Below are 6,000 nucleotides of genomic sequence, written 5' to 3'. Positions count from 1 at the left end.
AACAAATACCCTTCCCCATCCTCAGAAGCCTGCTCCAGGGTTTTCCTACTATTTTGCTGCAAAGGCCTGGTCCCGGTTTGATCAAGAATCATGCACAAGCATGTGCTCCTGTTTATAACTCTGATGTCTCACTGCTATTTCATGGGAGTGTGTTTGGGATTTTTCTAGTTTCTTTTGGATGAAGTCCATCCTGGATTATAGCAGAATAAAGGTCACTAAAACTGAGGAAGTCTCTTCGCCATCATTTCTCTATGGAAACAGTATAAAGAAATAATTCTCACATAAAATATCTTGAAGGGAAGAGCAAAGCTACAGTGGGTTTTAAAGCCAGGGCCTACAATATTAACCACTTTTCATCAAAACAAAAACAAAATTCTCTGACATTGCAATCCCTTATTGTTTTGATCCTTGGCATCCTAGGATGAGGTAAAAGTCTATATTCTGAACCTGGCCCATGGGCTGGATCTGGACCTGACCTGTCAGGAGTCAGATAAGACCATTGCATAGACAATCAGCATCATCCCTTATAAAAAGCAATCCACGTGACAAACACATGCAGACATTGGATGGCCTCACAGCTACGTGGACAATAAAGGACTTCCCTGCCATCCCTTCCCACCTGCCCACACTAACAGCTTGCTGATAGAGGAGGGAGAGAAAGAATCACTTCGCTGTGAGTCAGAAGGAGCCACCTTCCCGCCCTAGCTCTAGCCCTTACTGTGTGATCTCAGAGCAGGTGCTTTGTGTCTCTAAACTTGTGAAAGAGACTCCTATTCTTTGTCACTGTTTGTCAACACTCCTCAGATATGTGGCCCAATGGAGCAGACTCTATCTTCTATAGAACAAGGGAGAGACAGATGACAGGAAGAGCATCTGTTCCCCTTCTCCTTAGTTAAAGAGTCCCCTGCTGCAGGGCAGCACATGTAACACAGTGAGAGAACTTGCCTCCGGCGTGCAAAGTCATGGGTTCCAAACCCAAGAGGGTTCTCTTTTTTTGTTGTTTTGTTTTTATTTTTTGTCTTTATTTTGTCATTTATCTTCTATTTTTAACTGAACCATCTAAAATATTGGATTTTCTAGCCACACAGACTTCTCAGTGCAGTCACAAGACAAAGTTCAAGGTAAAGAGTTTAAGACCAAGTATACAGGAAGCCTCTGAGAAAATGCCTCTATTTTTCTCTTTTCTTTTTTCTTTTCCTCATTTCTGCTTTCTGGAATGTGAACATAAAGGCCAGAGTCTAAAAAGCCACCAAAATGCATGGGACAGCAGAGCCACAAGGTAGAAGCAGCTTGAGTTACTAATACTCACCAAGCTGCTGATATGCCAAGTTCCTCTAAGAAGAAACACATGAGACAGGCAGACTTAACCTTTTTAAGCCACAGCCAAATGAAGCTTTTCTCTTACCTATAGCGGAATTTAATCTTTACTAGTACTAGAAGTTACTATGCTTTGTGATTAATTATCCCTCAATAAATGTTCTGTAGTATGCTTTTCAGGATTATTTATTTCATAGTCATACTTTTGCTGGAAGCTGTGGGTTGTACTGTTCATGAAATACCCCCCAAGAATCATAACTGACTGCCTTCAAACTGAAAAGCTACGTGGAAAAGGAAAGATACAACGTTGAGATACTGGCCAGATCAGACTACATCAAGGTCATTCACAAACAAGGAAAAGAATACCTCATATGTTCCAATTTGATGTCTGTTCAGGACTGCAGACTTGGGCAGGAGAACGGCACATAATCTTTCTACCAAATTTGTGATATGTACATTCGACCTTCCTCAACTCTGTTCAAGGCTTTTAGATACCCTACTAACTGCTTCCCAAGGCACATACATTACTGATGAACCCAACTGCTCATCCAGGACCTGACAGCACCATGTTGCTGTCGCCCCACCTGCTTGAAAGAAAACCTCTTTGTGGTCCTGCAGTGTGGACAGGGACATGGCCATTAGCAGGCTTGCTTCGGGGGTGCCAGCTCCCAAGTATAAACACAAGGTTGCTTTGCCCTGCAAGGAAGGGGTTTTTGCTGGTGGCCTCATGCTGTAACCGCTCACTCAAGACCTTTCCAGCCTGAGCCAGGATTTACATAACTATCTGATCACACTTGATTTATGACATCTCATTTCCAATAGCATCGATCCTTCCAGCCTCTGAACTTGGTGCTGATTCCTGAGATGAATTGGATTCATGTATTCAGGCCCTATATCATATTTAAAGACCTGGTTGCAGAGACAGAATGAAACCCATGCATTTCTACAAATCCATCACCAGTTTAATTTGGAATTTGTACTTGTCTCCCTTTGAGTTTCATGAATTCTTGGGTAGATGTTAAAGTCCAATTTTCTGACTCAAGTTAAGATTCTTTGAGTCTCATTTTTTTTTAATTCTAGATGCATAAAAATGTCGGATAATGGATGTTTCTAAGACAATTTGGTAGTACATAACATTGATACCTACATAGGCTTTCATCCCAAAATAAAATAAATTATCCCAAAGTATAAGATCTTCAACGGGAATGAGCATATTTCCCTGACAATGGAGCCTCCGCACATACAGAGAATGTTGATGGTCCCTGAAGTAGCTAAGGAGTGAAGACCTGACTATTCCAGATGAACATTTTGGTGAGAGAGCATGAGCTTGAACCTCTGTGGAAGTCTATACTGGGTTTGCCATATCTTCACAACAATGGTCACAGGTATGTTCCCTTGCAATCAAATATGCCCAGTGAGCTTGGGCACAGTGCAGCTGCTGGGCTTTGCAATTAACCTTCAAAAATGGGCAATCAGGAACCTTGTGTCACTGCCCAGCCATAGTAAAAGCTGTTCTGTCCCACAGTTCCAAATCTGGCATGATTTTCAAGAGGCATTTTAGTAAGAGAATGTGTGGGCTGCTCTGGATATGCATGTTTACAAGCCTAGATGAGGGGCATGATCCCCACAGCCCAGCTTCACCAAAGCTTCTAATGTTCACCTCTCCTTGTGATCCCTCCATTCCTCAACTTACCAAAGCAAGTCAACATAATGGGTCTTCAGCCTGGCCAAAGCATTGCCTTCATAAAGCCCGTGCTCTAGTGTGAGGACACAAATGAAAGTACTAATAAGTATGCCATATTCATGGCACCCACATCCCCAGGACACTCATCATACAGTATGAGCCAAAGGCTTTTCCTCACAGACCATAGCTATCAGGATATGACCAGCCTTTGAAGAACAGGATCAAAAGTGACCTTCAACATGAAACTGGTGCTGTTGTATCCTTGGGTTCAGCAACTATGAATTCAGCCAACCATGGATCAAGAATATTTAGGGGGGAATTTACCTTGTATCACACATGTCTAGAATCAACAGACCCAAATGACTGTGGCTAGGACCTCTGAAAACATCAGTGAAATAATCCTTCCCCTCTACATTGTTCTCTTGGGCATTTTGGTCACATCTAAAGAAAGCTGAGTAACAAGGGGTATTTTTCTGAGCCACTGCTCTACAAAAGCATCTGGTACCCAAAACTTGAGGAGAGGGAGAAATGAGTGTAGTTTGGGCAGGACAAGTGCACCCAACATCTCTCCCAGCACCCAAGACAGTTAAATTAGCTTAGAAAAGATACATATGGGTCCTTTTAAAAGAGAAAAGGACCTAGATTGAAGATGTAGTGAGAGGTAGGTGTGTGTGTGTGTGTGTGTGTGTGTGTGTGTGTGTGTGTGTGTGTACGCTGAGGGGAGGTGTGACTGTAGCTCTGATCATCTATGAGTGACAGTTGAAGGCCCAAAACTGAAGGGGACATGCAGAGAAGTTGAGGCTTAACGCCATGAAAAGAGCCTATGAGAGGTTATTTATGAACATGCTATATAGTTGCAGCAGAAGACAGCAGTATTTCGAAGATGCCAGTACATGAGATGGCCACCAAGAACAGCAGCAGCAGTGGAGTAGGCATCTGGAACCAAGAAGACAAGGTGTGCGCTACAAAGGGCAGAGCTGGAGAAGTGACTCAAGCCCTTGCAGGAGCCCAGGAGATCATGAATGGATCCCAGACATTGGACGCTTAGAGTTGGATTTTGCTTTTGATTGTGACTGTGCCCTGATATTTTTCCCTCTTGAAGTAAGAAAGTATTTTAGTGGAACCCACAGTTAAGAGACTTTGAATTATAAAAAGACTTGAAATTTCAAGAGATTGAATATTTTAAATGGATTGAAGTTTTAATATATAAGAATGTATAAAGACCGTGGGACTTTTAAAGTTATTTAGATCTTGGGGATGGATAAGAAAGTAATGGTTGAGGCTTAATAGTGATGTGTTTGTGTGTGAAGTTGGCAAGAAGTCAGTTATACTGGCTGGTTTTGTCTGTCAACTTGACACAAGCTGGAGTTGAAGAAATGCCTCCATGAGATTCAGCTATAAGGCATTTTCTCAATTAGTCATCAAGGGTGAGAGGCCCATTGTAGGTGGTGTCATCCCTGGGCTGGTAGTCCTGGATTCTATAAGAAACTAAACTGAACAAGCCAGGGAAAGCAATCTAGTGAGCAGCACCCCTCCATGGCCTCTGCATCAGGTCCTTCTTCCAAGTTCTTGTCCTATGTGAGTTGCTGCCCTGACTTCCTTTGGTGATGACCAGCAATGTGGAAGTGTAAGCTAAATAAACCCTTTTCTCCCCAACTTGCTTCTTGGTCATGATGTTTTGTGCAGGAATACAAACCCTGACTCAGAAAGAGAACAACAGTTCTGTACACTCAGAGGAGCATTGGAGGCCAGGGGAGAACCCCAATTCATACCTGTTGTCCTGAGGTAAAGCGTAAGAGGGACTTCTCGTAAGGCAGTCAGCAGAATACCAGTGACACTGATGCCACACAAGGCTGAGGTGAATGTCTTGAAGCCTCTTGAAGAAATCACTTGGCCGTGCTTCCTCTTTCTACCTCTCAAGTGCCAAATTGTAGGCAAGTGCCATCGTATCCATCCCTGATTATTAAAACAAAGCATTCAGTCTTTATCTATTTACAACCATCTCCCATGTCATCTCCTTGGGGAAACAAAATCATGCTAACTGTGGAAGGTTCTTTCATGTCTGGTCACTGTGAAAGATTTGCAGAGCTTCCTAGGAAATGCCAAGAGTCTAAGATAGATTCTGAGAGCCATCATACATTGCTACTGAAGAAGATACTCTGCTCTTTTCAAACCTCCTCTTTCAAACACCTGAGACAAACAACTAGAGACATTTGAAAATAACAAGAACATAGAAAGAAGCTGCTAGTGTCTCCCATTTCCCTCTGGAATGGCAACCTTCCAAGTGTTGTCAGCTTGTACAGAATTAGAGTTTCAGTGTCTGCACTATCCAAACAGATAAAGGGGTGAGAATTATTAAGGCAATTACAGCATGTAGACAGTTTAGAAAAATCAAAGCATGTGATCGCATGCAGTTCAGTAGAAATGAGACTACAGAAAAACAAGCCCCAGACCTTTCTCTCACCTTTGCTACCTACTGACTGCCCTGGGAACCTTCAGCTAAACTGAACTAAATTCTATGCCAACAGCCTTTGGCTAGACAAATGCTTCTTATAGTAACAACATCAGACATGCATCATTGCCTACTAAAAACACCAAGAAATACAAAATATGCAGTAGCATATATCAAGTTTGTTTTGAATTGTGTTAATGCAAGAAAAATGCAGCAACAAGTAGACAAGGAAGTCTTGAGCCAGCATCCCATCTTTCTTTCTTCTGAGTGGCCTTTCTGTGAAACAGGTAGACCAGGGCATTTGATGTCACCCTGGTCTTGCTAAAAACAGTTGATGGGGCTCCCTCCCTGGACATAGGAATAGCAAAGGCTCCCTTTAAAAGTAGCTCATTTCCATCTCTTCCTCATCTTCCAATCCAACCTCAAGCCAGTTTTCTCTGGAACACCAGGCACAGATCAGTGCACTGCAGAGCTCAGTTCATCCTGGCTTCTGCCTGGGCCAATCCTGTGAGAAATAGTCCACATTCAAGTACAGTTTTTCTCAAAG

The 6,000-nt window shown here is 42.6% G+C and overlaps 1 long non-coding RNA gene across 1 annotated transcript in view; it reads right to left on the bottom strand.

Moving 5' to 3' along the window:
- Positions 1 to 1,028: 1,028 nt before the first annotated feature.
- The window catches only part of LOC148000394 (uncharacterized), a 49,193-nt gene continuing 44,221 nt past the window's right edge, over positions 1,029 to 6,000 (bottom strand). The window contains exons 3-4 of the long non-coding RNA XR_015639679.1: positions 4,774 to 4,957; positions 1,029 to 3,074 (exon numbers count right to left, since the gene is read on the bottom strand). This is a non-coding gene — a long non-coding RNA (uncharacterized LOC148000394). The remainder of the gene's footprint in view (positions 3,075 to 4,773; positions 4,958 to 6,000) is intronic.

Source organism: Rattus norvegicus, chromosome 16 (assembly GCF_021556685.1).
Source record: "Rattus norvegicus strain SHRSP/BbbUtx chromosome 16, alternate assembly SHRSP_T2T, whole genome shotgun sequence".
NCBI classification, from domain to species: Eukaryota; Metazoa; Chordata; class Mammalia; order Rodentia; family Muridae; genus Rattus; species Rattus norvegicus.
Note: the sequence above shows the minus strand (reverse complement) of the source record. Positions and strands in the feature narration are given on the sequence as shown.